Here is a 7,030-nt window from a genome sequence, read left to right on the forward strand (position 1 = left end):
AAAAAAAAAAGAAAACCAATCTCCAATCCAGACTGATGTTCAGCACAAAACTATCTTTCAAAATTGATAGAGAAAGCTGGGTGTGGTGGTAAATACCTATAATCCTAGCACTTGGGAGATTGAGGCAGGAGGATTGTTGTGAGTTCAAAAACAGGCTGGGTTACAAAGTGAGCTCAAGGCCAGCCTGAACTGCATAGAAAAACACTGTCTCAAAATTTTTTTAAAATGATGGAAAAATAAGATAACTTCCATGACAAAGAACATCTGTAGAAATGCATGATCACCAAACCAGCCCTACAAAGTGTTATGAAGGTTAATCTAGAAAGAGATAATGAACACTACAATTCAATAAACTCCTAACAAAATAACTCCAGTAGACAAAGTGTGGTGGATGAACTAATGGGCAACTTATAACACCCAGGTGAGCTCAATCAGTGTGGTTCTGCACATAGAAGGCTCACCTGAGTGTTGTTGTCAGCAACATAAAAGGAGAACCATAGGGGAAGATGGGGTACTATTGATTCTCCTAGAGAAGTTTGTTGTACTAGTTTTCCTGATATGAACTCAGCTGTTTTAATCATCAGAGAAATTCAGGTCCTCACTATAACTGAAGACTGCTATGGTTCTCTTAGTGGAGCTCTGGTCCTTACCTTGAGCATCAATTCCTGGCTCCAGCACAGATCCCTAAGCCTGAATGCACAGATCCTTCATTCTCATTGACACAGACATTTTAGCTGCCACCACTGACCTTTGGACCTTCCTGGTACAGATCTTTGACACAGACTTGCATGAGATATTGTCATGGGCCCTAGGCCTCTAGTTAAAACACATGGAGGGTATTGCCATGGGCTCTAGGTCTCTAGCAGGACTCAAGTAGGACATTGGCATGGGACCCAGGCCCTCAGCTGGATTCTTTGGATCTCTAGTGTGTGGACAGATCTCCTGAACTCTTCTGCATTTAACTCTTTGGGTAAACATTGAAAAATAATCCTATAAGTTATATGCCCTGTATTAAATCTACTCCCCTGTAAACCCTGACTACAACAAAATTGATACCAAGACAGTGGGGTCATTACTGTGATGTTGCCTTTTCATGTAGCTTAAGAGCCTTGGGAGGCCTCCCAACTCCAGCAGGCGGCAAGGCCCTGGGCCCCACCAGATCCTGCCTCCCGATTCCCACCTCCGGACTCCAGCCAGCAGCCAGGTCAGCACATGGGTCACCACACTGCAGCAGGAAGAAGCCAAGTATAGTAGACAGACCCAAGACAGGCCCAGCTGGTCAAGTTCAAACTTGATACATTCAGACCTGGTAAGCTGAGACATGCTGCTAGACCCAGGTTTCCGAGAGTGTTCTCGCTCTCGCTCTCGCTCTCTTTTTTGATTGAGAGAGGGGGCAGCAGTTAACTGGTGTGAAATTCTGCCTAGAAATCTCCAGGTACATCAATGGGAGGTGATCAGACAGATCTTAGTGTAACTAATATAAATACAACTTCCCAATTTTATATCTGCTTAGCTAAACAGTCATAATGCTTGCCTTTATAGTCTAAAATACAAACCCATCAATTACAAAAGTTTGGCAATTGCTAAATCTCACTACTCATTATTAGTGTTGTTAATTACAGTACTGTAATACAAAACTGAAACTGTCTTAACCACATAATCTCCCTTGGGTAATAATATCAGTAGGAGCTAAGGTAACTGCTACACCAAAGCTTTACACCAAAGGTCAGAGGATAGTATCATACAAAGTGACAAAGACAAGGAGCAAAATGCAGTCTCAGAACCAGAGCCCACCCAGATCAAATGCAATAGCCACTATCATTGAAGAAATTGGAAGCCACACTCCTGAAATCTTTGAAATAATAGTGTCTGAAGTAAAGAAACAACAGCAGAAAGCTATAGAGGATATCGGAAATAATCACCCAAGAAATATAAGAAATGATAACCATAATGAAATACTTACTAAGCGCTTCTAAAGTACTCTGATAAAATATTAAGGAGAATAGAAAAATAATTGAGGGTCAGCCAAATAGCTCAGCGGATTAAAGCACCTACAAACAGGTGCAGGGGCTGGGGGTTCAATCCCAGGGCCTGCCATGATAGACTTGCCCCTGGGGAGCAATGAGATAGTGATGGAGACTGGGCATGGTGGCATGTGCCTGTAACCCCAGCACTTGGGAGGCAGGACAATCACTATGAGTCCAATCTAGTAGTGAGACCCCAAAACCCTGTAGAACCTACCCTAAAATACAGAAAAAAAGGAAAAATGATGGAATCCTTAAATGAGGAATGTAGGAAAGAAATAGGCACCATGAAGTAGATTCAAAGAGATATATAGGAAATTAAAATCTTAATCACAAGTTGGCAAAGCTGTTTGAATGAAAATAAAGATAGACTTTCAGACCTTGAAGACACTGTTACAGCTAGTGTAAAGGAAAGAAAAGATTTCTTAAAAACAACTAGGATGCAGGAAAAAATAATTCAGCATCAGCAAGATAATGCAAAGATTAATAACATAAGGCTAATAGGAATCAATGAGAAAGAAGGCATCATTACAAACTATGTAAAAAGAATATGGGCAGAAATAATACCAGAAAACTTCCCAAATATGGGAAAACAATCTAACAGTCAGTTACTGAAGCATATAGAACTCCAAATAACATCAACCCAATTGAAGCCACACCCAAACATATAATAATCAAGATCCTAGAAATTCAGCACAAGAACAGTATACTGAAAGCCACTAGAGAAAAGATAAAGATCACATTTAAAGGAAAACCCATCAGAATAATGCAGATTTCTCTTCAAAAACCATGAAGTCAAGAAGAGCATGGTGCTAAGTACTACAAGTCTTGCAAGAAAACAAATTCCAACCAGACACATATACCCTGAAAAACTCTCAAGTTTAATGGGGAAATGATATATTTCCATGACAAAGAACAACTAAAGAATTTCATGAAAACAAGGCCAACCTTACAAAAACTAGTAAAAGATATTCTAGAGAGGGAACAAAACAACCACAACCCCATAAATGAGAACAGAAAGAACCCACCAAATAGAGCAAACACTTAACCACAGGAGAAAAATAGGTAACAGCAGGAAAACAACATGTCAAATGTAAGTCAACACATCTCAGATATAATCATCCATGTAAATGGACACAATTCACAAATTAAAAGAAAGAGACTGACAGAGTGGATTAGGAGCAAAATCCAACAATATTCTGTATCCAAGAAACACTTAACTCATAATGACATTCATAGGCTGAAAGTCAAAGGAAGGAAAAAGATACCACATGCTCCAGGACCTCAGAAAAAAGCAGCGGTAGCAATCCTGTTTGCAGACAATCTGAATTTCAAATCAAGAATGATCAAAAGAAAAAAAGAAAGCCAGTACATACTGGTTAGGGGAAAAAACAAGAAGAAGATGTAATAGTCATAAATATGTACACACCAAACACAGGAGCACCCAACTATATAAGACAAATCCAAATGGACATGAAAATTCTAATAGCCGATACCACAATCTTAACAGGAGACTTTAACATCTGCTTATCCCAAAAAGATAGGTCACCAGACAGAAAATTAGCAAAGAAATAGCAGAACTGAACCAGAACTTGGAACAAACAAACTTATTGAATGTATAGAGTATTCCACCCAACAACATCTGATTACACATTTTTTTCAGCTGCACGTGGCACATTCTGTAAAATAATGTTTGGAGAGGATGTCCTGGCTGCTTCTTGTGCTGTGGATGACCACTGAGAAGATAACAATGTGCAATGTAATAATTATTGAAAATGTCCTATTAACCAGGTTGGAAAGTTTCTCATTGATATTTGTTTCTCAATAAAATAAAATAAATTAAATAGACCACACACTAGTACATAGGTCATGCTTAAGTATGTGCAAGAAAATAGAAATTATCCCATGCATATTATCTAATCACAATGTAATGAACCTAGAAATAAATGACAAAAGAAACCACAAAAAACCCATAAATACATGGGAATTAAATAACACCTTCCTCAGCAAACAATAGGTTACAGAAGAAATTAAACAAGATATTAAACAATATCAACAATTCAAGAAAAACTCAAGTACAACTTACCAAAATTTACGGGTAGCAATATAAGCACTCTTAGAGGGAAATTTATAGCTGTAAACTCACACATTAGGAAAACAGAATGGGGGCAAATAAACACCCTAATGCTGCACCTCAAATTTCTGGAAAAAGCAGAGGAAACCAAACACAAAACACAAAGACAGGAGGAAATTATAAAGATTAGAGCAAAAATTAATGCAATCAAGATGAGAAAGCAATACAAAGAATTCACAAATCAAAAAGCTTGTCCTTTGAAATATTAAATAAAACTGACAAGCCCCTAGCTAACCTCATCAAAAAGAGGAAAGAAAAAACTAAAATTCAAGCAATAAGGAATGAGAAAGGTAAAATTACCACAGACCCTGTAGGAATTCAGATCATTAATACCTACATTGAGAATGTGTACTCTGACAGAATTGAAGACAGAAGAAATGGACAGATTCATAGAAAGTTACAAATTACCAAAACTAAATCAAGAAGATATAACAATTCTCTATAACCCAATAACAGCCAATGAGATTCAAAATGTACTAATAAAAAAAAAAACTACCAACAAAGAAAAGTCCTGGTCCTGATGGATTCACAGCTGAATTCTACAAGAAATTTATAGAAGATAAAATCGCAATACTCCTCAAACTCTTCAATGAAGTTGAAAAGGAAGTGACTTTCCCAAAAAAATTCCTGGAGGAAAGTATTATACTGATACCAAAACCAGAGAAAGATGCAACTAAAAATGGGAACTACAGGCCAACTTCCTTCATCAACATAGATGCAAAAATCCTCAATAAAATCCTGGAAAATAGAATACAGCAAATCATCAAGAAGATTATACACCATGACCAGGTAGGATTCATTCCAGGGATGTAAAGATGGTTCAACATATGCAAACCTATCAATGTAATATGCTATATCAATAGATTTTCCTTTTTTTTTTTTTTCAGAACCAGGGATTGAACTCAGGCCCTTGTGCTTGCCAGTGAAGGGCTTATTCCACTGAGCCATCTTCCTGACTCCAATGCTATATCAATAGAGCCAAATCCAACAACCACATGATCATCTCCATGGATGCAGAAAAGGCTTTTGACAAAGTCCAACACTCATTCACACTCAAAGTACTAAAGAAAATTGGAATAGATGGCCTCTACTTTAATCTAAAAAAAGCTATCTAAGACAACCCAATGGCTAACATAATGCTAAATGGGAAAAAATTGAAATCTTTTACTCTCACACCTCATACAAGACAAAGAAGTCCTCTATCATCACTCCAATATAGTTCAACAATAGCAACAACAATACAACAATTACACAAGAAAAAGAAATAAAGGGGATAAGAATAGGTAAAGCAGTAGTTAAACTATCATTATTTGCAAGTGAAATGATACTCTATTTGGAAAACCCACAAAAATCCACCAAGAAGCTAATAGAACTAATACAGAAATTCAGTAGCATAGCAGGATACAAAGTCAATACCCAAAAGTAAATAGCATTCCTCTACACAGATAACAAACACGCTGAGAGAGAAATTAGAGAAACAATACCTTTTACAATAGCACCAAAGAAAAAAAAATGCTTAAGAATTAATCTAACTAAAGAAGTTAAAGATCTAGTCAGTGAAAATTACAGTACTCTGAAAAAACAGATCATAGAGGATTTCAGAAAATGGATAGGTATTTCTTGCTCCTGGATAGGAAGAACCAACATTGTGAAAATGGCCATACTCCCAAAATTGCTGTACAGATTTAATGCAATCCTATCAATATACTACCAACAATCCTCACAGATCTAGAGAAATTGTTCCTAAAATTTATTTCCAACCAGGAAAAACCTAGAATAGTAAAGGCAATCCTGGGCAACAAAGGCAAAGCAGGAGGCATTACAATTCCAGACTTGAAACTGTACTACAGGAGTGTGTGGGAGACCTTCTGGCTACCTTGCACCAGTGGGACCTACTACTGGTCCCAGCCAAGGTGCAGCATGGGTGAGACCCTCTTAAACCCCTTTGGGATGCCCCCCACCACTCTGTAGCACCGCCCCCACCCTGCTCGCTGAGTAGGAATTGCTGCCACGTTCCAGGAACCCCAGGACCCAGTCCTAGCCCAGGACCGATGATGTGATACTTTACTCAGAAGACCCAAAAAACTCCACCAAGAAGCTACTAGAATTAATAGAGAAATACAGTAGCATAGCACGTTATAAAGTCAATAGCAGTCCTCTACACAGACAACAAACACACTGAAAGGGAAATTATAGAAATAATACATTTTACAATAGCACTGAGGAAAATAAAATACCTTGGAATTAATCTAACTAAAGAAGTCAAAGATCTTTTCAAGGAAAATTACAATACTCTCAAAAAAGAGACTGTAGAGGATTTCAGAAAATGGAAAGATATTCCATGCTCCTGGATCAGAAGAACCAACATTGTGAAGATGGCCATACTCCCAAAATTCCTGTACAGATTTAATGCAATCCCTATCAAACTAACACCGACATACCTCACAGAGCTAGAGAAATCATTGCTAAAATTTATCTGGAACCAGAAAAGACCTAGAATAGCAAAGGCAATATTGGGCAATAAAGAAAAGGCAGGAGGCATTACAATTTCTGACTTGAAATTATACCACAAATCTACTGTGATAAAATCAGCATGGTACTGGCAACAAAATAGACATGAAGATCAATGGAATACATCAGAAAATGCTGAAGCCCCTACAAACACACACAGCCACCTTATCTTTGACAAAGGGGCCAAACATACTCACTGGAGGAAAGATAGCCTCTTTAACAAATGTGCTGAAAAAACTGGCTCTCTACATGCCGAAAACTCAAACTTGAGCCAGGTCTATCACCATGTACTAAACTAAAGTCAAAATGGATTAAAGATCTAAACATTAAAGCAGAGACACTAAATCTCCTGGAAGAGAAA

This window comes from Octodon degus, unplaced genomic scaffold (assembly GCF_000260255.1).
Source record: "Octodon degus isolate 3935 unplaced genomic scaffold, OctDeg1.0 scaffold00203, whole genome shotgun sequence".
Lineage (NCBI taxonomy): Eukaryota > Metazoa > Chordata > Mammalia > Rodentia > Octodontidae > Octodon > Octodon degus.